Source organism: Drosophila ananassae, chromosome 2L (genome assembly GCF_017639315.1).
Source record: "Drosophila ananassae strain 14024-0371.13 chromosome 2L, ASM1763931v2, whole genome shotgun sequence".
In the NCBI taxonomy this organism is placed as follows: Eukaryota; Metazoa; Arthropoda; class Insecta; order Diptera; family Drosophilidae; genus Drosophila; species Drosophila ananassae.
Window position 1 is genome coordinate 20,744,217 of NC_057927.1, and position 26,514 is coordinate 20,770,730.

General features: G+C 39.1%; 1 protein-coding gene and 1 non-coding gene across 8 annotated transcripts in view; one reads left to right on the forward strand and one right to left on the reverse strand.

Moving 5' to 3' along the window:
* LOC6499030 (forkhead box protein O) overlaps nt 1-6,263 on the reverse strand; it is a 31,553-nt gene extending 25,290 nt beyond the window's left edge. For 3 of the 7 annotated variants that reach the window (XM_032455537.2, XR_004311100.2, XR_004311097.2), the window contains exons 1-2: nt 6,102-6,181; nt 4,870-5,276 (exon numbers count right to left, since the gene is read on the reverse strand). The gene's annotated coding sequence lies outside the window, so the exon portion shown is untranslated. Of the gene's footprint in view, nt 1-4,869; nt 5,277-6,101 lie in introns of all 7 variants that reach the window. The other 4 variants (XR_006506871.1, XR_006506870.1, XR_004311098.2 and 1 more) reach the window with 4 other exon arrangements.
* Nucleotides 6,264-17,940: 11,677 nt separating this feature from the next.
* Trnas-gcu lies at nt 17,941-18,022 on the forward strand. The gene has a single exon. It is a non-coding gene; the product is annotated as a tRNA-Ser (tRNA).
* Nucleotides 18,023-26,514: the final 8,492 nt, after the last annotated feature.

Here is a 26,514-nt window from a genome sequence, read left to right on the forward strand (position 1 = left end):
TCCTTTAACCAGAAGTAGGTGACGCATATTTGCGTAGGTGTTTGCCTTTGATCACTGAGAAATTAAACATAACTTCAATTTATTGGATTATGCTAATGCGAGAGGGCCAGGAATAATATCAGAAAATTCCGCTATTAATTCGGAACAACGCAAATAGCAGTAGCCTGCCTACCCCACACCATGTGTTATCACTGCAAAATTTATAGAGTGATTCAGAATCAGAATTCGTGTTTGTTTTTCCGATTCCTCAAAGTAGGCAGAGAGTATAAATCACCTCCCCAAAGACTTTGTGTGGGATATAGAAATTAGCATTGAAAAATCATCTACATTTCGGTCGAAATCTTTTCTTTTTTTTCCGAATATTACACAATATATGTATGGTGTGAGGAGGATGCTGGGGCGTTCGAATACGCAAATAATTCCCACAATATCCCACAAGTATTTCAATGTCACGAACAGATCGAAGGCAAAATTTCCATTAGAGAAAATCTTCAGGTGGTCCCCCAGATTTCGGGGGGCGTGACGACCATTTCTTTTCGTTAAATGGGACGCGCAACAAGTTGAGAAATTCTAAAACTAGATATAGACAAAGAAAAACGTGGGAGTCCTCAAATAGCTGCTGATTATATACATGTATTATTTTTTTAATAAAGAAAGTGAGATAGAGCGTATGGCTGAACGAAAGCAAGTGCTAAAAACAAAACAAAAAATGTGGAAAAAAACAGATCTTAAAAAATAATAAAAAGCAAAACAAACTAAATAAAGACGGCTAAAAAATAAAATATAAAAAAAAGAAGAAATGAATAAAAAGAGAAACGAAATGGAATTAAGAAAAGAACAAAAGAGCGAACAAAACAAAAATAAACCAACACTTGTTACGCAATTCCTTTCAATAGTTCTCACTCGCCCACAGCACCCCGCCGATTCTTCATTCTTCTCATATGTTTCATTTTGATTCTCTCGGTGCGTATACGTATTATTTTTGCCTCACTTCTCCATGGGGGCATCGAGTGTTCGGCGCCGGGCTATCAGCGCCTAGTGCCGCCCTAAAATCATCCTAGTGCTTGGACTATTAACATTGAGCAGCTGTTCCGGATTGACTTGGCCTCGCCGATTGAGTGATTAGGCCAGAAGTCGAAGTCGGGGCTTCAGGGGCACACAGAACGCACTCGAACTCGACGATTAGTTGGGGGGTTCTATTAAATATCAATGAAATTAGGCCATCTTACTGTCAAATAATATTATTTTCAGTATCTCCGATCCTTATCAGTTAATTTCAAGCTAAAAAGATCACAGAACTACTCAGAAAAAGTATCTACCAGATGCTCGTCCTACAGAATCCCTTGAAAATCAGCGAAAACCATGTGATTTTTTTGGCTTGAACCTCTGGATCGTGGACCGTTCTGCCCCTGACTCTCAGGTATATATGTACGTGTATGGGCTTCTACCCCTTGGTCCCTGCTCCCTGTTCCCTGTTGAACCTGCCCCTCACACATGACCGGGTTCAGCAATGTGGAAGTAAAAAGTAAAGAAAAAAAAAAAAGAGATCTACTCCCCGGTACAACCCGTCAAACAGGATTATAAAGCAAAGTAAGTCACCGCAATGCTGGGCCAAAAAAAAATATAAAAAAAATCAAAAGAAAAAGAAACCCAAAAGAGGGAAAATAAAAAGCAAGACTGACAGCTGGTCGCCGGTGCGGAGATACTACATATAGCCACCAACTGGTATCGACCGATCTGGTCCGGTCTGCCTGCCTAATGAGATGGAGTTCGAGCGGTGGAGTTGGAGATGGAGATGGAGAGGATGTCGTCGAGCCCAGTTTCGTTTTGAGGCTCAGACCAGAGGCCCAGAGAGTCTCAAGTACCCCGCGACCCATAATGACGATTATAATGATAATGACGATGATGACGAGGCCGCTTGAAACTCACTTGTCCGCAAACGAGCATGAGTGCTTTGTCACCCTCCATAAAACCGAACGACCTTTGGCTCGAAAGTGAATTATATTCCAATAATATCAACTTTTTCATGGGCTATCCTGCTGATTAAGAGCCATGCGTCTCAGCTAAATTAATTCTGTGATTAAGGGATATTTCATTAGGGATTTATAAACATAATTTATTTAAAATTTAAAGGGCTTTTAATAAGGGAGTTATATATCTTATTTTTGAATATTGGAAGGTACAAATTGTTCATTAGACATCAGTTTAAGGAATTTCCAAATTCAGAAATGTCACTCAAGCATTGAACTTTCCTTAATTCTCTATAATTCTCTATAATTCTCTCCAGACACTTGTTCTTATCAAACATTTGTGAGATAGAGGAAAGATAAAAAGCTGTGACAGAAGCACTGCACATTATTTTTATGCACTACCCGCAGTATCTAGTCCGCAGCATATGATCAGTGTTGCCATGTGGACTTGTCCCACTCGCTCCCTATCGTGTTGTGGTCGCGGGTCTGCCGGATAGCTTATCGGAGCCCCACCTCCCACTCTGTAACCCAATGACAATGCCGAACATAAACCTTGGTCAACAAATCTGCTATACTTTCAATGGACTTTTTCAAAGAAAAACGTTTTTTTTTTATGGAACTAAATATAATTAATAATTTTAACTCTATAAACTTTAAGGATAACTGGATCATAAACTGATAACCTAAAATATATCTCAATTGTACACTTTAAGATGTAGAAGTACCGGGTATAAGTATCTCCAAAGTAGAGAACCGAGTTTAGAGACTTCCAGCTTTCATCTTAAATTAAGATTAAGAAAATCAAGTAACATGATAAGTAGCTAAGCTAGTTTCGATCTTTTTTTTTGCGATTTTTAAAACTAAGCTTTGGAAAATGCATAGTCCATCTGCTTTGCATGATTTTCTCATTAGTTTCCATTAGAAAATCCACGAGTAACGCCGCTTTGGCAAGTGCCGGGCCAAGCCTCGCCAAATGCCACTCAGTTTGCATTCTGGTTTCTACTGCGCTGTTAATATTTAATAATTTATTAAGTCAATTATCGCGGAAGCTTATTCAAATAAAAGCTTATTGAAAGTGCAGTTATCTGACGATCCCTGCCCCTCGGCCCGGCTCCTCCTCCAGCGCACTCGATGAAAAAGGCCCCACTGAAAGTGCCGGCACGTGGGCCTGGGAGAGGAACACGCGCTATTAGAGAGAAAATGAATCGCCGAGAGCGGGAAGTACTGAACCAGGCAATGGGCAATAGTTCAGAGTCGGCTAGGAATGCAGCAATGCAAATGCAAATTAAACGCAGAGGCAAGAGGCGAGCGGCAAGAGCTAGAAGCCCCCAAAAGCCCCAGTGCAATGTTTATAGAATTTATTACAATAATTAAAGAGCAGGCTATTCGATTCAACTCGAATCGAATCGAATCGATTTGTTTCGCAAATCGAAAGAAAATGTCAGGCCCCTTCTCATCCCATCGCTTGATGTCCCAATGATCTTCTATTGACAGTCATGACAACTGACGCATGGAATATTTGAGGCGATCATTGGGATTTATTCATTTAAAATTATTTTTATTCGAAGAAATATAGAATACCCTTAAAGTTACTCCCAAACAAATCAAAATTTAGCCTGTCATGCTTACAATTTTTCGGCAATCTCTTTATCAAACACTATTCCATCATAATTAAGAAAGCCTTTAATCCTCTGCCCTGTTTCAACCCATTTCTCCAGACCAATTAGAAGGTTTTGGACAAACTTTTGCACACTTTCTTGTTATCACCTGGCACGTTCCGGCGCTGTGGCCACCAAACACTTAAGATATGATAAAAGCCCCAAGCACACACATCTCTACAAGCACACTTTTGGCCATCAGCTGCTGTACCTTGGCACATTGCGGCTAGATAAAGGCCCTTATCTCTCTAGCCCAAAAAACAAAAAAAAAAATAAAAGCAAAAAGCCACCAAGAGGCGGAGCAACCCATTTATTAAAATAAAACCTAATCTCGTTTCAATGTCAATGTTCGTGTAAAAAAAAAGTAAATTTGAAAATTATTTTAAATCTTTATATAAACCGCTAACAAACTGACCACAAAATCGGCCTTCATGGATCCACAAAATATGGAAAAAAAAATAGATGGGGAGCAGAAATCGAAAAGAAATGAGCGGCCAGAAGCGACACACGCTCGGACCAGGGCTCGGGCTTTTCTGCTATCAGTGTGGCGCTGGGTTCTATATTTAGAGCCATTATCAGTAGTGCTCTAATTAAGATCTCCCAGCCCACTCTCGAATAAAGTAACACACCAAAGCCAAAACGGACTCGACTAATCAGCGCGCATACGAACCCAAAGATCATCTATTGGATTCGGTAGAGCACACAGAACGTGACCGCATTTTTAATGTTTTGATTATTTGCTCGATTTGATATTGAAAGTAAAATTTTGACATCATTAAAATAATTATTTCAAATACTTGTACAAATTACTAAGCTTTAAACAGCATTTTTAGAGACTCTAATAGTTGAAAAACAGAAGAAATCCTTTGAAAACTTATTTTTTTAAAACTTCTCTTCAAAATATTCAAAATCTTAGATGGGAAAAGTATATATTGATTCAAAACCTTGTTTTTGTTTCAAAAAATTCTAGAATATTGTCAGAAATGCTGATAAGAACTGAAAAATTATCAGTTCTTGAAGATCTTCAAACCATTAGGGATTTGAAATCTTAAATTTTAGAAAAAAACCTTACTTGAAAAATAATCTTTGCTTTTGAAAACGTCAATAGCGCCCTTGAAACTGATGAAATTTGATTTCTTTTTAGAATTTATAGAGAAGGTTGAAGAGTAGATGGCATTTATCGAATACAAAGTGCCATTTGTCGATTGAATGAATTTATGCATTTTTTTTTAGTTATTTACCCGCCAAAAGTTTCCAATGGGGAATTGCTCCTTGTGTTGACTGCGATAATAATTGTTTATTCTGCCGGTTGATTTTGTAGATCGCCTGTTCTGGTTGTTGTTGTTAATTGGCACTGTTTTACTTTGTTTTCCTTCTTATTTTGCACTTTTTATGAATTTTGTTTGTTTTATAGCGAATTCGTGTTGTTGTTTTGAGCAAAACTTGTGCGGGCTGGGTTTTTTTTTTTTTTTTGTATTTGATTTTAGTGAAAATATAGATTTTTTAGATTTCAAATTTCAGGCTGGCATAATTTTTTGCTCACACACACACAAACACTCACTTCCAACTGGGGGGATTACAAGATATTTGTTGGTGTTTTTCTTTCTTTTCTTTTTTCTTTATTATGGGCGGCGGTTTTTTGCTTAAGCTATAGACAAATTTTATAAAAAAAAAAAAAGCAGGCTAATTAGAACTCATATAATATAACAACAATAATAATAAACACCAAAGCAAACACAATAAAAAAGCACAACAAATAAGAGAGTTCACACACGCGGTCGAAGAGAGAGAGCAAAAGTGGGGGCTTATTTTCGATTATGTATGTATGTATGTGTGTGTGTGTGTGGGCACGAAGAGAGTAAACGCGATCACGTCACGTCATCAATTCATGCCAATTGGACGCACACACTTAATTGGAATTCGTATGAGAATTCAATGAAAACCGAAACGTTGTTTAAAGTTCAAATGGGGAACAAATTTTAATATAAACACGTTCCAAAAGCTTACTCCAATTCGAAACGAATACGAACTACGAAAAACCAAAAAATCAACCGAATAGTCAGCAGCGACAACGAAGATCACCCACCCAAGCATCGCTACGTATTTCATTTTTATTCCCCCGTTTATTTCTATTTTTTGCGTTTCCCTTATTTAAAAAATTTTGATTTTAATACCCGCGAACGCGTTCTTTCTACGCTTCAGTTTCTTTCAGTTTTTTTGGTTTTTTTTTTTTTTTTAAGATTTTTAAGATTTCTTTCACATGTTTTGATTTTGCAACTTCTTTCACTTTTTTCACGGTATTTCGAGGAGATTAAGAGACACAGAGAGAGAGAAAGAGAGAGTGTGTGGAAAGAAAGCCAGGTAGGCGAGAGCGCGTAGACGATGGGGTGTAGACGATCTTGGGGTAAAGAATCTGCCTCTTTTCTGCGAACGTTTGGTGTGTGAAAATGCTGGAAAGAAAACGATGAACGACCTCGTGGCTTTTGACCGCAAACGAAAAAACACGGACTACTACTTCTTACTGCTTTCTAGTTGGATGCGAACTGACAACTGATTCGCTGGGCGTTCGTAAAGTGGCGCAAAAAGGCGGTCTGCTAGCCTCTGAGCTGGTGTGCGTGAGTGTGAGTATCTGTGTGAGTACACGAAGCGGTCTGCTTGTGTCTGAGCTGGTGTGTGTGAGTACACGAAGCGGCCCCACCACCACCACAAGCTTTGCTCTGAGAATGCGTTCCACTTGTGCTCCACACCCAAGCAACGTAAAAAAAAAAAAAAACCAGCCCCAACTTTTGCCGCTCACTTCACGTTTTTTTTTTTTTTTTTTTTTATTTATTTATTTTTTTTTTTTTTTTGTGCTCTCACACACAAACATTTACAGTTTGGGTCAAAATGTTAGGAGGATCCTATAAGCTTCCCGAACATTTTTTATTTAGTTTCTTAATTTTAATTCAAAACTCACTAAGCCACAAATATTTATAAAAACATAGTATTAATACTTAGTATTTATGGTATGGGATATCTATTTTTTGGACCGCATCTGTGGCCCCTCAATATCAATAAATAAAAGCCCATAGTTTACCTATTTTATACATTTGGAATTTAAATTGTTTCTTTTCATTGGGATGGCGCTGCTTTGGACTCGAAATTCTCGTCCGGCTGTGAGGCGGACTGGCCGCCAAGGGGCCAAAGGTGGCGGGAGGGCAGGCGGTTGGTCGGTCGGTGGGTTGCTCCGGCGGTCGGCATAGCTGATAAGGAATGTTATCTCACGATTGCTCCTCTCCATGGCTCTCTCCAAAGAGGTACCCCCTCACTCTTTCGAACGCTCTCTTTGATACATTCCCGTTCATTGTCTCGTGATGTGATGGAAAATTCCCCAAAATTGCATTCTACTGATAATGCCAGCACTGCACTTCATATTTGTGCACTCTTCTCGATATGAGTCTGAAATGTTATTCAAAATATGCCACGGCATCTACATATTCACTCTCATAGATACGTATGTATGTATGTGTGTGCGTAAGCTTTTTGGGAACATGTATTTTATTACCAAAGTTTCCCCTCCCCCACAGACCCAAAAAAAAAAATATATATGTATATGAAAAAAAAATTGTTCCCCTCCCCGATACCCGGTACCAGTTTCTGTTTTCGCCTAGACCTGATATCTGTATATATGCTTTCATACTGGTATTGGTGAGTATCGGTGCTTTTTTTAATGTGCCTGCCACATAAATTCCGCAACATTACACGGCTAATGAAGTCTAGACGCTGAGGCCGGGCTGCGAACAGTTTATTTTATGGATCGTCCAAACTAAACTCTCTCAGCCCGCCGAGAATCGGATATTTCTGAAGGCGGATTAGAAGCGGTCGAAAAATGGGTTGGGCATGGTCCGATCATTCCAACAGATACAGATACATGGGTCCGGGACAATATGGGGAATCAGGAACCAATTCTGGGAACGAAAGAGATCTATTTTGGAATTAGAAAACATTTTACAATATTTACTCCACTTTTCAGGTAGTCCAACTGTCTCCAAAGTACATCCAGAAGATAAAACACTAAGTCTTTTATTAGCAAGAGGACATTCAGATGCGAAAACAACAATAAGATAAGCTGTAGTTATATTTTACAATGTTATGAAGTGGGCTTAAGTTGATAACTAAAATCTTGGTATAGGTAAGTTCCATTTGAAAACAAAGTGAGAGCATCACATCGTGGAGGTAATTCATTAATTCGAAAGATCAATTAGAGCTTATTAGAACCGGTGAGCAAGCATTGCCGCCCACTCCCCAAGACATTCCATTAACATTACACAAACGCTTCAACTATCACCAGTCGATACTTGACCATAATTGCCACCGCCGAAATATTCGAGAAAAAATATCAATTTTTTTATAAAGCTTTTCATTTGCGTTGGCGCGTGGCGAATTGCAAACTGTCGTCGCCGTCTCGGACCCCGTCTCGTAATCGCATCCAAATTTGACAAACTGGACCCGCAAGACACTAACTCAGGTTTCAAACTGCGCGCCAAATGTCGGCTGCCAAAAAGTGGCCTATACCGAGAAAAACTGGATGTGGTTTATGGAGAATTTAATGCATTTTTTATCTCAATGAATAAAATATATATATTATTTTAAAAATGACACTTAATTGTCCAAATTTGTGAACTTTATTCCCTTTTTTTGATTTTGATTATTTTTTGGCTGACGAGTGACGAAAACTGATGACACTCCTCTCGTGCTGCTCCTCCAGTGACGTACTCCCAGATACTCAGATACAGATACCCGAGCAGCCAGCATTTCGCATTTCGGTCAAGTTTCTGCGCCTGCTCAGCTGGCTTATAAGTTGGCGGAAAAAAAAGTTTCTCAACGGCAAAATCGACGACGTAGTAGAACGAGAAAGTAGGGCTAGTTTCGTGAAAAACAAAACTTAAATACTCTTTCTTTAAGAAAAATTAAAATGGTCTACCATGCGTATACGCAATTTTTGTAAATTCCACATTTTTTTTAGAAAAATAATATATAAACTAATATTTTTAAAATATACCATTACTATTACTTATTTAAAAATATTTAATGTGAATAGCTAATCGATAGAGATCACGTATACGCCTAGTTTTCACATTACGTATTCGACGGGTTGGACGTAAGGGAGTCTAAGTAGAAATTTTGTGACTTCAAATGAAATTAGAATGAAAATAGTAAGGTCCTTAGAATATATTTTTTTTTAACATTTTAACTTATCTCTGCTTAAAATAAAAAAATCACGTATACGACTCGTGGCATAATTATTCCTAATAATATTCATGGTAAGATTCTAATTATATAAGCAATAATTATAAAAAAATGTTCTTAGAAATAAATATTAAGCTTAATTTTATATAATTTTTAGTATTTTTTCTCTTAAGAAATTAAGTATTCGACTGGTTGTAGAAACAGTAAATGTTTAGAAAATAGAAAATAAATAAATAACTTTGATTTATCTCAAATGACTTATACCCCCTTTCTAAGGGTATAAAATTACCACGGCTTCGGCACAATTGACATTAGACGATGGAGCCGAGACGATCTGATCCGATCCGAGGCGAAGGCAAGCGATCCGAATCCGCGTCGGAATCGCGAGTGTGGCTCCACTCCACTCTGCTCTATGCTTGGCGCTTGGCCTTCAAAAAATTATAATTTCTGTTTTAATGTCTCCTCACAGCGAGTGAGTGTGAGTGTGTTTATATGTCCATGGTGGTTTGCAGAGGGGGTAGAGTGTGATGGGGGTGGAGGCAGTGGCCTGACTCTCACACTTGGAACTCCAGTTGGCCTACCCGGTGTCGTGTGTGTTTGTTTACCAGCCCAACTGGGCTGGAGTGTGAGTGTTCAGATGGAAATTTGAATATTGTTAGTAACAATTTGTTAACTCAACAATTTATAGAGCAATTTATAAAGCGAGTGCGAGGCTGAGAAAGAGGAGTGCTCCAAGCACGACTGTTTTCCTAACTATTTTGCAATGATTTCCAGATTCCTAATTGATTTGGTTAGGAAATCAAATATAAAGGGTAAAAATTATAGGCCTCGAGTCTCTAGAAACTTTTTTTTGAGAAATTCCGACACACATTCTTTTAGGTTTTATTTGTGAGGTCTAACCTTTCCATATTATATTTCCATTGAACCATTTCGAAAGGTGACTTAATACTGGAAACTTCCCAATAATCGCTTGATCAACTGTAGCTGAAACGGTATTTTGAGTGTTTTGGGGGGAAACAAGATTTTGTGACGTTGCTTCGGCTCCTCAAGTCGAATGTTGATGAACGCTATCAAGACTTAAAAAAAACAAAACTTCAACATGTTGGGGCTCATATGTATGTATATTTCATTTATGAGCATGTGTTTGTCACAAGCGAGCCCCCCTAAAGTGGCCACATGGAATTCTACGCAGAGGCGTAGCCAGGAAGTGAATTCAACGGGGTCACATGCCAAATAAACGGCCAAATTATGAAGATGAGTTTGTCAAAGAGTACTATGGATTTTAAATCTAAAAGAAATAAAATTATCATGTGTTTTGACTGAAAATTTTTCAAATAAAAATGGTAGTTGCTTTTTCTTGAAATGTTTCTTGAAATAATTATTAAAAAAAAAATGGGGGTCAACCACTGCTATTACTGGACCCATTTCTAGTAATAACTGTAGCAGTTCAGGTTTACTCCCCCTGGTAGCGTGTGGCATTTAAAATGCAAAACATATCTCGTAAGCGTTATCTCTAATTTATTAAGATTAACTGATTAATTTAACGCCGTAATTGATGCAGCCGCAAAAGCGCACGACTCTCGAGAACTGACGCAACTCACAGATACTTGTCGATGCACACTCACTTTACAGATACAGATGCAGATACAGATACGAATACCTGCCCACAGCAGCCCTCGAAGTGATCGTTTCACAGAATTCCTGATGGAAGTGCGACTTAGATTGAAGGAAACTATTTCAAGTGAGTGTTGATGCCGGGAGGCGGTATCGGTAGCAACAAAAGAGGGCGTGGCAAGGCGGGCTGAGGCGGTACGAGGGGGGGAACGCGATACGCTACGAGGATGGTTGGGGCGGATCGCTTTAATATGCAAATGTGTGTTGGCGAGCACATGTAAATGTGATGAAGCACTTCCTGAAGCCAGCCGCAAGATACAGTATCTGGGAGATACGCAGATAGAAGAGCGGCGAGCGGCGAACGAACGGCATCCACACTCGCTTGCCATCCACACACACCACGTGGTCCCAAGTTCAGAAGAACGGAACACCCGGGAAAGAACGAACCGGAATGGAATGCCGAGTGGTGGAGCTGGGGCACACATAGACAAGTCATAGCCATAGAGCACAATAAATAGGCAAAAAAAAGAGCAAATTGCAAACTATAAAGATAGTAAAGAGAAAAACGTAAAAATAAACCTGCGATGACCGCGAAGAGAACTAGCTTTTCAGTGTATAAGTTAAGGAGTACACTTTGCAAAAAATGTGATGCCTTTAAGATTATACAAATTATATTTTAAGGACTCTTATTTAATTTAAAATTAAAATTAATTTGCATAGAACAATTTTTTTTCAATTTCATATTTTTTGCAAAAATTATTTAAATAAACAGTGTAGCTTAGCCATGGGAATAATTGAGGAAAACCACATGGTGCGCGAAAATATTTGAAAGTATCGGCAGAGCCAACTGGCAGAAGCCGCGGTCGTGGCAGCAACTGTGGCGAGAAAGCTAAACAAAAGCAGAGCAAAGAAAAGCGGAAACAAATACCAGCTAAAAAAGCGAAAAACGCGCGCGGTTTATGTAAACAAAGCCTCTCGGGGAGATTTGTAAGAGAAAGAGAGGTGTGGGGGCAGGTGAAAGAGAACTAATTGGGTGGAAGAGAAGTCACAGCTTGATGGGGCTCGAAAGTAAAGAGCTGGGGGATGGGGTTGGGGCAGAATAACGATCAGTGGAGCAGAAGAAAACGGCTAAAAAGCGAAGCCAGAACAAATTTGTGGCAAAAGTAGAAAAACGAAAACAGAATTAAAAACCTAACCTTACCTAATGTGGGCTATGAAATGGCAACACACATACACACACACAGACTCATATGGCCCCCCGCCCCCAAAGTACACACACACGTTCTCCCACTCAAACACACACACACACACTCTCACCTTTAAAATGAAAACGTGGACCGCTAGCAGCGACGTCAGCGTCGAGCGTCACGCTATTGCGTCGTTTTGAAATTCTTACAATAAAAAATAAAAGAAATATAAAAACCTAAAAAAAAACAAAAAAAAAAAAAAAAACAAATAAAAAGTTAAAAGAACGAACAACCGCGTGCCTGAAAGAAGACATGCCGAAAAACGTTTAAGCTTTTTTTTGGGGGGGGCCGAAGAGTACAACACTACGAAGAGCAGAATCACTCCTACCTGCTGAAAAAGTAAGAGATGAGTGGAAGAGGAGACAAATGAGTAAAAGTTTAGTTCAGCTTATCAAATTCAACAGTTTTGGGTAAAATTTTTATGCTCTTTGGATACACTCCACTTTGGGTAGCTTTGAGATACTTTTAGTTTGAAACATAAAATAGAGATTACAAATTATTTTTATATCTTAGCTTTGAACCGATCTTACATACCACCCACTTGTTTGCTGAACTTTAACCCCCACCCTAAAAATCAATCACAATCCCTGCTCTCATCCTTGGCCACTTGTTGGATTCCACTTTGACTTACGCTCCACACGTGCTTACTCTCTCATTTTCTCTCCCCCTTTTTATAACTCTCACACACACTCATGCAGTTATCCTTTGCCGAACAATCTGGCTCTCGCCTTCGTCTTACGACAAACTTTTGGCAGACTTCGGCATTTTCTTGGCATATCTTATGGGGTTTGCTGACTCAACCCCTGATTCAAACACATGCCGTCCTGCTCGAAGAGCGAGACAGCATTGGTGGAAGGACTCGCCTTCGGCAGGTAACGCTTTTCTTCTGACACACTTTTCCCACGAGGGACGGGAAACCGACTTCCTCGTTGCACCGTTAACGCTTCTGGTTAATGTGGAGTACTACTCCGCCCCCATAAAGGACGGGTGGGTGTGGCCGTTCGGATTCTGCGCAGGATGTGCTCGGCTCCAATAGGTTGGTCCTTACGTGAGCCTTAATTGCCGACTGGCTGGGTATCCAGCTGAAGCCTCCTGGTTGGACGGGAGCCTATAACAGAACCCATCCCCATCCCTGCATCCTGTCGGATCCTTTACAGTAAAATAAAAGAAATAGTAACCTTATAACACTCGTCTTCCGTCGGGTTTTTCGGCTGATTCCCTACATATAGATTTTTGCCGTCGGGGGCTTTTTGTTCGTTGGTTGTTAGGCAGGTTAGTCCTGGATGTGTCCTTGGCGGTACATATCCAAATACTATAGGGTGGTTGGGCGTGTAAGTGGGTGACAAACGGTAATGGTCCATTACCATATTGTACGCATACATTACACGTGTACATAATAAAAAGGTACTTACATATTCGCACACAAAAAAGGGATTTCATTTGTAGGCCCCCCTTTTGTGAGTTGGTTGTGAGTCTTAATCTAATCCTGGGCTTCCTCCTTTGGTTGTTGATTGTAAGGATTTGACTTTTAATTACATTTGATATCTTTGATTAATTCTATTAATACTTTTATATCTATTACAACTATCTTATTGCAAATAATTGGAGTAAAGTAAGGAGGTCAACCTTTCTTAGTACCTTAATTAGTTAAAAAATCAGGCAATGTCTAAGTAATTAAGGCATATTATATAACAAACAATGACATCCATCAAAACCGCTGCCATATCAACAAGTGGTCAACCCCTCGCTGGTCATTCATATCCTCAGCATCATCGTTATTGTTCATTGTATGCATCCATTAGGAAAATTACACTCGACAGGATGGGGATAGTTGGCCCATTAAATTTCTTATAAAAACCTTTTAATTAAGCACTTTGTTTAGAGGTCTACCCTTCCATATTACACCTATTATATGTACTATTATAGTTAAATATCGTATCTATAAGTTTCCTGGCCCTTCAGAACTTTATTGAATTTTCCCAATTAGGTTAAAGCCAAATCTACTGATATGTCAATGTTCTTCCCCACAATTTCGTTGATAATAGAACTCCGGCTATGAAAGTAATGAGGGTTGGCAATGGGGCAGGCTATCTACGTCATCGGAGGTCGAGTGGGTGGTAGAACGCCCAGCCTCTTATACATAAATATATGTACAAGCTGATAAGACTTAAGTCCCACTTGCTTATCAGTGTTATCAGTTTTCAGACACTGACAGTGGAAACTGCCTAAATGGGGTGATAAAATAAATATATAAACATATATTTTTTTTTCAACTAGGTCTAACCGATTTATGATGTTTTTTTTATGACAAGTTTTAGTTTAGATTATAGCTGAAATTAATTGTTTTCTAAAAGAGTGGTATTACAAGAAAAAAAACACGACTTTACAGATGGAACTTAAATATTCAAAATAAAAATATTAAAAAATGCACTAAAAATATATGAATTTTATAATATTTTAAATAGTAACTTTTTCCTTTCAAGGATCCACTGTACAAACAGTTTTTTGCACTTTTGATGGCTTCATTGAACCAGCTTCCGTTGAATTGGCTTCCTTTGGAAAATTCTTTGTTTCGTGTGTTTGCATTATTATCGCACTTGAGTTTTGTTTGAGTTTGAGTGGGAGGCAAGTGTGTGGGAGTGTGGCATACATACAGAGATAGAGAAACGAAAATTGCAATTGTGAGAGAAAAGTTTTTCGAGCAGCTTTTCTACGGCCTTGCTGATTGCGGTTCTAGGTTTATGGACACGAGTGTCTACTGCATGCTTGTGTAGGTTTCCACCGACAATTGGCGGCAGGCTTGTTGCCGGGCGATGGCAATTTTGCATTGGCAATTGGCAACCGCAATCGAAACTTACCGCCTGGGCATGCGGAAATATGCATTTGTTTCTTTCCTGGGTTTGGGTTGCGGTTTTGGATCTGCCGGCAGCTTGAGCCCGTGCTCAGCCCATCTCCTCCTTTGTTCCAATTATAGACACAAGTTCTTGGCATATCACTTGATATATATGTATATATATTCTGTATATATATGGATGTGTGCCGGTTTGTGTCTGGCGCTATAGCTGCACTGATATCGCAACTGTCTGGCAGGGGCTCTCTGGAATGAATGATTTCTTTCGCTGAGGTAAGTCCAGTAAAATATGAGTATATGTGTGGACATGCGAGTCTGGGGCATTTCTTGATTGGATTGGAAGTGCATAAATCATGTCATGAATGAAGTTGAATGCACTGCAACAAGTTTGCGATATCCACAGGCGGGCATTCTTAAATTCCATTCATATCATGACAGTTCAAAGCGATATCTCAATGAAAGTTAAACGAAGGCAGAGTAACTGAATCTAAAAAAAAAGAGTTCTGGAGCAACAAACTACTTACTTGATTCCCACGAATATTTAGGCCCATGATTAGATCATACTTTGAAACTTGGATATTGGCAGTACCCCGGTATTATGCTAATCTACTTACCAACTGCGGCATTAAGGAAGACATTAATATTGATTAGTGGATTCATAAATTGAAACTAACATAATTCCCTGAACATAATTTATTCATACATATATCTTTGACCCTTTCCCTGTATAATCAAGCGATTAAAATGTAAAACATTTACATATGAAATGAGACATCAGTTCGAGGAGGTGGAGCTTCGGGTTATTTCAACTATTTAAATGCGATTGCCCTTTGGCCCTTGGGCCAAGATTTTGCCAACACAGCTGTCGATGGATAACAGTGTCCTTTCACAATTTTTATCCTGACTGACTGGCTGGCTCCGGCGACCCAAAGCCCTGGAACAATTGCCAAGGCAACCAATAGCCACTAAAAGGCTTAGATAATCCATTAGTGCCAAAGGCCAGGCCAAAAGGTATAAAACGGTCAAAGGAAGAGCTGCTCTATTTTTTATTCAAAGAAGTTTAAATGCTCTAAGTTTGGGGAAAGAAAATAGAAAGATTTCCTTAAATTTAAATTTAAAAAAAAATCAACATAAGAAATAGTAAAAAAATAATTTTTGAGAAGGCCTTTGAATAAGTTTCGAATTAATCACAATCTTCCCAAAGGAAGAGTATTCTAATAAAAAAAGGAACATTGCCAGGACGACGACAAGAACGTCGAGTCTCCCCATTTGCCCCGTGCTCTTCGTCCTGGTGCGTGCGGGTGCGTCGGTGTGTGTGTGTGTGTGTATGTGTGGTGTTCGCCTATGTGTGTGTTACAGCAATTTGTTCAAGTCAAAACCCGTTGGCGCCAAAAGTCTACGGTGCTGCCAATGGCAAAAGGAAAAACCCGAAACGAAAGATGAAAATCGGCTTAAAAAAAAAGTGCCCAGCAAGAGAGTATGCCAAAGGTGCTTCGCATCTCCCCCATCACACTGCCTCGTCCTTTGCCCATTTGGGAGGATAATTTATAACCCGACAAACTTTGCGTACAAAAGTTTTCTCTCTTCTCTGTCGATTTTTATTTTTTGGACTGTTTTTTTTTTTTTTATTGTTGTGCTGCGTTGCGATGAAAAGTTTTGCACGGCGTTGGCAATTTTTAATTCTTGCGCTAAATTGTTTAAAATGTTGGAGGAAGAATCCTGCCGAGCATGGAACTTTGCCACCCGCGATTGGCAAGGGATAACTAACAAAAAAGTTTGTGGCATGTTGACCACTTTGTCGTCGGCCTTTGGATAGTTTCTTTCCTCTTATTTTTTTTTTTTTTTTGTTGACCAATCCACTTCCCACATTCTGTGCAATTTCCGCTCCAGTGTCGATGCAATTTGTATTAGGAAAGTTTTTACGAAATTCAAAAGAGTTGGTGGCACTGGGATCGGGCGCAAAAGAATTTCCCAGCGTGCAAAGTATCGGAAGGCAATAAATTCTTGGTAACGAACATTTTTAGCATCTCTGATTTATGCTCAATTAGCGGCAGGCGGCAGTGCTGCTCCCTGTACTTACAGTTGCAGATACAGATACAGATCCGTATCCATAAACCTGACAACGCCTTCACACAACATTCATCAAAACTCTTTTTCGCTGGCTGGTCTGACTTTTATGATACTCGGCGTATACCCCCTGGTACTCCTTCCATTTTTTTGGTCGTAAAACCGTTTAAGTCCCTGCCGTCGACGCCTTTGGAAGATTTTATGCTCGGTTAACCCGATAGTGATGGGAGGGGGCCGAATCCCCCTACCAGACCCCCTACCAGATATGGCAGTGATCGTAAAACTATACACGCGCCTCCCTTCGTCATAAATGCGTCAAAGTCAATTTCTTTTATCCTTCTGCTGTTGGTCCTGCTCTCTGGGTCCCATATATTTTTCTCACTCTTAGCGCTATATTTTTTTATGACTTAATACGATTTTACAAAGTTTGAACAGACCACAAGGGTTTCAGCGGGAACTTTTTGAGTTTGCCGCTCGTAAAAATTAATTTAAATTGATTCCTCTGATGAGTTGAGGAGTGGTTTTGGCCGCAAGTTGGCAGGAGTTCAAGGAACCTCTTCAAAAAGGAGGTTGGATTTGAAGTGATTTTGGAGATTTAGGAACGTTTTAAGAATAATAAATTAGGAAGTTTGCCGAGAAAGGATGCAATGAAGAGGATAACTTATATCTACTAATGTAGATATAGATATTATGACTATAATTAGTATTAAGCCTCTCCAATGCCTATATTCTTGGGAGTAAAAAATAAAATAAAATCTATTCCTATATTAAATCATTAAGATCCTATAAATTCCATCACGTATCCGGAAATCACAACCCCATCAACATCCGACATTCACTTAGCTCCAACCTGTCATAATTTTTTGCATTCTCCGGGATGCCAGTGAGTCTTCCGTGCTGAATCTTAAATGGTCATCGTTGGCACCTAATTTATTCATTATCTAACCATAAATTATATAAGCTCTATGCTAACGCAGCTGGTGTAAGACGTTCACTCTGAAATGTGGCTGAAACCAGTTATCATCCGAGCAAAGGCAGAGGCAGAGGCTCTATGGCTCTGTCCCAGTTCTAAAATTAGATAAGAAAATTTCCGCTCATAATCGTGCCCAGCAACTTCTCAACTCAACTCTCATTCGAACACACAGATACACTCGAACACACATAAGCTACGCTTTAAGATACAGATACAAATGAACACACAGATAGTTTTGGCCAGCGAAGAAAGTGCAAATATGGGCTATGCGAGAATGCGAAAAAGATGCCGGTAAAGTGAAGAACCCAAAAAAGTTGTTCGAAAAGAAAGTGACGAGGTGGCCGAGAGGTTAAGGCGTTGGACTGCTAATCCAATGTGCTCTGCACGCGTGGGTTCGAATCCCATCCTCGTCGATGGTACATTTTTTATTTTATACATTTTTTATTCCTTTATTATTTATGTAATTTTATAATTCTATTAGGAATTACTTTTACATATATCCTTTTAAAGAGCACCTAATTTTTTAGAGACATCTTGGCATCCTGCGCCTCTTCCTTTCGATTCCTTGGCCCCAAAGTCATATATCAATATAGTTTTGGCTGCCTGATGTGCGGCTGGGCATCTATCGATATGGCTCTAAACTCCAGCCTCTCCAGCTTAACCCAATTGGCCATAAAGCCAAGAGCCGAAAGCCAAAAGCCGCCGAGGCATCTTCACTTTGCCTCGATGAAAGTGTCGCTGGGGTAAGGGGAATGTCAACCAAATGTTTCCACAACTGCCACTCCCCTGCGCCCTAGTATCCCGCACTTGTGGCCAAAAATCAAAATCCTTCTGCAAAGAGAGATGGAAAGCCAGGGGAAATGAATTGGATTGAATTGGAATGGTAGGCGATAAAAATAAATCTTTGCAAGTGCGCAACGCGGCGCCATCAACAGCTGACGTGCTGCAGGATCTCCAAGGGACGAAAAGGACGAAGAGGGGGCCCAACTAAGCTAAGGGGCGGGGGCTGGTAATGATGAAATTGAAAAGGACGAGCTGCACTCGAAGGGTTGCGGGTGGTTACAGCCAACTGCCATAAGTCATACAATGAGCGTTATCCTTGAGGATTTTTTTGCATCTCTGGAGTTGGAATATTGAGGGCTCGACACTGAAAGAAATTAAATTAAATAATGCATTTAAAAAAATTACAGAATATTATGCCAAAGATAATATTTTTTAAACTTATCCTGCTAAGAAATAATCATATTCTAGTTAATAATCATAGTTCTAGTCTTAAAAAATATAAGAAACCTCAACTTCTTAGTTCCTTGGTGTGTAGTTCCTTTTATTTCAATATTATTTAGTTTTTTTTTGGCGAAAGATTGAAGTCATCTGAACTCCGTAGAAGTCACTTCAATATGCAAATGCTGATCAATTGAGCTTGTCTCCCGTTTTTATGCCCCAAGCAGCCTTAACCCTTTGCCTTTAAAGCCCTTTTTGGCCAGTCTGGAACATTGGGCCAAAGTCACATCAACTTTCCCATAGCCTGTCATGAAATTTGATGTTTTTTCTATCGCTGGCCATTTTGCAGCGGGTTCATAAAAAAGCAACCAACTCTCCCACATAGACAAATTTTATGATACCAGCGAAAATTTTCATTGAGGAAGCTGCCATAAATGGATATGTTCGACGTCGGGATGTGTCCGCCAAAGTGTCGGACAATCCTTTGGCATTCTTATTACCAAAGGATACCACCACCATAACTGACGATGAGGAGAATCATATTGAGATATAACGATCATTATTGGATTATGTTTAGTGTCCATTGTTTATGGTCAAATGCTTATTTATTTGCTTTGACACCAGCAGGAATTATATGGTCAAAGGATGTGGAGGATATTGCAAAATCATTTTCTTCTGAAGAGTTTCTTAAAAGAGGAATAGTAATAGTAAAGTTAAACATCTGCCATATCATACTCACTGAAGTTGCAACCCAAAAGGCCTCTTTAAACCTTTACTTTTTGGCTTTCCCATCAACCTGTCCGACCTGGTAAGATTCACCTGTACGTCACTTTCAAGGTCGAGCCAGAAAAAAAACCTTCCAAATCATCGACCACTCACAGAGGCCTAACCTGGCCCAGAGGCAAGCTAAAAAACCAGACAAAAGTTACACGGCTTTCACCCACGCGGCACCCACAAAGGACTCCCCAAGGAGTTGGAAGGGGGGTGACTGGGTGAGGGTCAACTCCATTGAGGGTCCATGGTCTGGAAATGGACGACCCACTGCGAGGGTCGAGGGAGAGAGCTGATTGAATAATCGCCCCGCCATGCGGAGGACAGTGGAACAAATCGTGTCTAATAGACTGATTAATATACAAGATTTCCAGTTTGGCTCAAGTCAAGTCGAGCGGAGCTGACCCCTTGGCCTCACCCCCCTACCCCTTCACACCTAGAGCGCCCCCACCGGATCACGGTCCACCCCCTTGGCCGCATGTAACACGATTCGTGTGGATTAACTGCGCTCAGATTGATTGATTGCTAAAATGATGTATGGACATTTGATGGTTTTTTTGTGCCTTAGCTGCTGCTGTTCGTGTTTGCCTTCTTGCTTTTAGCATCTCAAAGGTCACTAAAAAAACTACTAAATATGTACCTACATTTTTGAATATTTAATTTAAATTATTGAAAATTTAAAGCCATTTCTATAATGATTACTTAATTTTAACCCTTTTTTTCCAATGTATTATTTTTCACACTTTATTTATTTTTGATAAAAGTTACTTTTTTCAGTGTAGCAAAAAAATTCCGTCTGCCGCACTTCTAATTAGTAACACTCAGGCGAAAAATTAATTTTTGAAGATTTCTTTCACTTTTTTTTTCGCTTTTGATTTCGGCAAACTTTTTTTTAATGCTTCGTTGGTGAGCACATCAAATTGATTGAATGAATCGGAGAAACAAGTTTAATTTTTTCCATTTAGGAATAATAATGAAATAACCCTTTTGCAGCAATACAAAAAAAAGGGAGTAATTTGTATGGAAATTATATATAATGTGATATATTGGCCGGATGTCCGGATGTGTTCATTGATGTACACACTTCCCAGATACCCTGGAGTAAGGGATGTTAGGACCTTTTTAATGTCTTTACTTGAATTTTTCTCATAATTTGTATAATACATATAAAAATATATTCAATACATTAATAACAATTTCTTAAAAATTTTTAAAATAGAGGTCATTGAAAGTTCATAACCAACTTATACAAGAAAACTAATACAATACGAAAAGGGGTCCCGCAGAAAAGTATGCAATGCTATTTATATTTTATTATCCTAAGCACATCTCCACACCCACAGGATATATGGATGTACATTTAGAGTCCTCACCCATCCGGTCTCGCTAACCCTCTCTCTGTCCCACTTAAGGAACACCTTAAGTGCCCTGTGGCTGGAGCGGATGCGTAGTTTGGTTATAAAAAAGAAATATTACACATTATGCCAAATTGGCGGAGACTGTCAGGCGACAATAATAACGTTTAAAGTTAAATGCATGACACAATGGCAGACAGTTTTAGTGTTTGCCGGTTATAAAGTCTACGAAAATACGCACTACCCTCTCTAAGTTTTGAAAGGGTAATGTTATAACCCATATCCCCACATCCCAATTGATAAGGATAGCTGTGAAATGTTTATGCACTTATGGTATACAAAAAAAAGGAGAAAGAGTTCCTCAATCTTATCTTAACTTTTTTTGTTAGAGTTTCTGGTGGGTTATTTCAAAGTTTTCTTAACGGTAAACGTCTCGATAGTTGTGGGTGAAAAAATGCATAAAACTACAAAGAAACTTACTGAGGTGATTCTGATTTAAGTCCTTACTCTAATGTGACCCCCAAAATCCGTATCAAGGTGACCTAACCCACTAATCTCAGACAAAATCTGAGCTCACAAATAACCGAAAATAATATCCATTTTCAATAAAAAGATTTATTAGTATATTAAAACTACTTTCTCCATATTATGCCATCTTTCAATTGAGCCTCCATGACCTCCATTTGTAAATGCCATAAATTCCCAAGGCGGTCAATTGTCTACCTTTGGGTTAAGTACATTCTTATATAGGTAACTTATGTAAATGTTAACAGACACTAAAAATGAAACAAAGTCAAATAAAAATTTATTGAGACAAAACCAAAAAAAAATCCCTAAACAAAAAAAAAAAAAAAACGAACAAGGATAAGAATAAGGAAACGAAGGCAAACGCAGTCAGCCGAAAGGTATAAAGGATGTTTGGAGTCGTTTCGCCTAACGACACTAATAAAATATTGAACAGGCCATCGATAACCGAAAGGAGTTACTGTCAACGAACCCTCGACAGGATGGGGAGTTGTAGGTGGAAAATCTTTGCCGAGGAGAAACGCTTACGTAGATGGCAAAGATGACGATTAAAACAAATTTCGACGACAACCTGGCGCCGTTTAGCCAGCGGAAGGAAGCGAAATTGTTAAACGCAAAAGTTGCAAAATGTCAGGGATACATTATGGCAGAGGGGGTGGCAGTTACGCGGCAGGGGCCGGAAGTAAGACTTTACTCCACTCACACATACACAGACACACACACACACACACACACCACACACTCTTGAGGGTTTGCACCTTCTTCTATTTTTTCGCGAGGAGGAAAAGAGAAGAAAAGCACAACTTGGCAACTTGCAGACAAGTTTTAAATGAATGAGCAGCGGCTTCCGTTCGATGCGTTCGAAACTGGCCACTGTCCAGAGTTGGGAATTACACGGAAAATAATTTTGAAGACTAAGTAAAGTATAAGAAACCAAAGAAGGCAGAAATATCTGTTTAGGCCCTTAAAACTACGCCTTCAGTCCTTTCACAAAATAAAGGTTCCTTTGTAACTAATTTTAGCACAAAATTTAAATCTTAACTTTAATAAAATTATTTATTTTTTTATGTGCATTAGCTGTGTGCGTTTGTTTGGCAGTGTGTCCATGCTGTGAAGCATGACAATGGCCAAAAGGATGCTTCCTCGAGTGGCGACCACTTGCCAATTGCGATTATGGTTTATGTACAGCCCGATAAAGGTCGTCAATAGGTCGCCTTCGTCACACACTCACACACACACACACACATGCACACCCTCTCCACCTCAAGGATAAACCGAATGTTCCTCGCACTAAAGTATCCTTTCAAGGAGCAACTTTTTTCGTACTTTGCTATCAGTTACTGTTGGAACTTTTGCTGACCATTGGAGCGCCTTCAATGGCTCAATTATTTGCTTCCCTCTTGGGTTTTTTCCTCAACTGCGTTGGGTTGGTTTTCGGGTTGCTACAAGGATAATTCCTTGTGGCGTCAGTCAAGCGAACATCCATACACATAAACATCCAAGCACATACACTAGATTTGAGCCGGGTTTCGAGTGTTATTAGCGTAATTGAGTTTGCTGGCCAATTATGCATGCAATGAGCATGAAACAAGAACCGAAATTCAAGCTAAATTTAAAGGCTGTCCTTGAATTGGCATTTCAATGCAAATCCCGTCCTGCGCAGGACTCGACAGCGCGTAGCATGTGCAACAGTTCTTGAAAATTGCATTTTCTTAATTTATTTGCTATGCAAATTTATTTATTGACCACACAGCCCAATGTCATTTGGCACAGGCACAGGCGACGAATATGGCACTCAACACACATGCCAACCTACCAGCAAGGATAAAGGATACGAGCACACATTCACACACCCACGTGCAGCCAATTGCATTCATCACAAAGGCATTTTCCTGCAAAATGAACTTGGGGTGAATTTTCATTAAGCCGGATTCGGGTTGTCCTGGGGAAGTGTAATCAATTGATAATCATGAATCAAGAACAGATATTTTTCCCTTTAATTTGGTGTTCGGAATTAGATTAGACCATATGCATATATGATTCTGTTGAAAATGTATGGGACATTTAATATATGTAACTATTTTCCCAACATTTGTCGAGGCTCCCCTTCCCAAATATTGCAAATGCATGGGAAGGACAATGTGACATAATGAAGACCATATCTCTCCCAATACTTATCCGATTGCGAAGCGGCGTACCTTAATCGATTTGTAGATCGATTCCCCATCAATCTACATCAAAATCCAGAAACAAAATATTTTTTAGATTTTTTTCAACTTTTATGGGGTATCCCCTCTAAAATGTAGAAATGGCATGGGAAGGACAATATAGCTCCCAGCGAAGGCCATATCTTTGCCAATACTTATCCGATTCTTGAGCGGAGTACCTCAATCGATTTGTAGATCGATTCTCCATCAATCTACATCATAATCCAGGAACAAAATATTTTTTAGATTTTTTCTCAACTTTTATGGGGGATCCCCTTCAAAATGGCATGGGAGGGACAATATAGCTCCCAGCGACGACCATATCTCTCCCAATACTTATCCGATTGCGAAGCGGCGTACCTTAATCGATTTGTAGATCGATTCCCCATCAATCTACATCAAAATCCAGAAACAAAATATTTTTTAGATTTTTTTCAACTTTTATGGGGTATCCCCTCTAAAATGTAGAAATGGCATGGGAAGGACAATATAGCTCCCAGCGAAGGCCATATCTTTGCCAATACTTATCCGATTCTTGAGCGGAGTACCTCAATCGATTTGTAGATCGATTCTCCATCAATCTACATCATAATCCAGGAACAAAATATTTTTTAGATTTTTTCTCAACTTTTATGGGGGATCCCCTTCAAAATGGCATGGGAAGGACAATATAGCTCCCAGCGACGACCATATCTTTGCCAATTCTCATCCGATTCTTGAGCGGAGTACCTTAATCGATTTGTAGATCGATTCTGCATCAATCTACATCAAAATCCAGGAACAAAATATTTTTTAGATTTTTTCTCAACTTTTATGGGGGATCCCCTTTAAAATGTAGAAATGGCATGGGAAGGACAATATAGCTCCCAGCGAAGGCCATATCTTTGCTAATTCTCATCCGATTCTTGAGCGGAGTACCTCAATCGATTTGTAGATCGATTCTCCATCAATCTACATCATAATCCAGGAACAAAATATTTTTTAGATTTTTTCTCAACTTTTATGGGGGATCCCCTTCAAAATGGCATGGGAAGGACAATATAGCTCCCAGCGACGACCATATCTTTGCCAATTCTCATCCGATTCTTGAGCGGAGTACCTTATTCGATTTGTAGATCGATTCTGCATCAATCTACATCAAAATCCAGGAACAAAATATTTTTTAGATTTTTTCTCAACTTTTATGGGGGATCCCCTTGAAAATGTAGAAATGGCTTGGGAAGGACAATATAGCTCCCAGCGACGGCCATATCTTTGCTAATTCTCATCCGATTCTTGAGCGGAGTACCTCAATCGATTTGTAGATCGATTCTCCATCAATCTACATCAAAATCCAGGAACAAAATATTTTTTAGATTTTTTCTTAACTTTTATGGGGGATCCCCTTGAAAATGTAGAAATGGCTTGGGAAGGACAATATAGCTCCCAGCGAAGGCCATATCTTTGCCAATACTTATCCGATTCTTGAGCGGAGTACCTCAATCGATTTGTAGATCGATTCTCCATCAATCTACATAAAAATCAATGAACAAAATATTTTTTAGATTTTTTCTCAGTTTTTATGGGGGATCCCCTTGAAAATGTAGAAATGGCATGGGAAGGACAATATAGCTCCCAGCGAAGGCCATATCTTTGCCAATTCTCATCCGATTCGAGAGCGGAGTACCTTAATCGATTTGTAGATCGATTTTCCATCAATCTACATCAAAATCCATAAACAAAAAATTTTTTCGATTTTGTCTCAACTTTTCTATATCCCCCATAAAAATGTAGAAATGGCATGGGAAGGACTATACAGCTCCCAAAGTTTTAAATTTTCGATGAGGTTCCCTGATTTTATAAGGTAGTACCTTTACAAGGAAAGCTTCGGTTTTAAACGACTTTTCACAAAGTCACACAACTGTCATCTTTTACATACGCTTTAAATTATTACACAATTCTGATAACAAATTTATGGCGTGCCTCCTTTGGTATCTTCTCGTCTACACCACACTTAAAAAGCAAGAGAAAAAGAAACAATAACCACAACACAACAAAATAAAAAAGGACAATAAAAAGCAACCAAGCCGCAAAAAGTAACCACCAAATCAAAAAATCAACAATACCAACAAAAATTTTGCCCTTCGAGAGAAGACAATGCAACTTAAATTACGTCACGCGACCAAATTTCAGCTCGTGCCATCTCCCAGTTTTTTGCTTCTCACACTTCCAACTCACACCCCCTGAAAATTAAAAAAAAAAAAATGTACTGTGCGAATTTTTGGGAGCCAACCAACACATGCACACATTCACACGCACACACGGAAGCAGGATGCCCCTGCGGATATGCAACGCTCAATTTGGAACTGCCAACCACAATGCCAACCGAAATTGCCAACTTAATTTATGTGCTGCGCTAATTAGCGCCATAATTTAATTTCGAATTGGCAAACGCAAAACAAAAATGGAAAGTAAAGAAAGAGAAATGGAGGATTCTTGGGGGTGGATGTTGGGCTAAAAAAAATGCGAACTGGGCTAACAATGCAATGCCTGTTGCTTCCAATCACACAAGAACTCATAGCCAAACGCGTATCTGATTTTTCGGGTAAACAAAATTTGAGTTTTATACTCTTAACTAAGGTTCATGTATTTTATCACTTATAACTTAATAAAAATAATTATTAATTCATTTTTTTATATCAGTTTATAGATATAGTAGCAGATGTTATTACTAGATAAGTAAATATTATTCATCGAAAATAGAATAGATATATTTGAAAGTATCTTAATTATTAAAAAAATACCATATATGTACGTATAACTTGTTAAACTTTTTTTTATTTAATA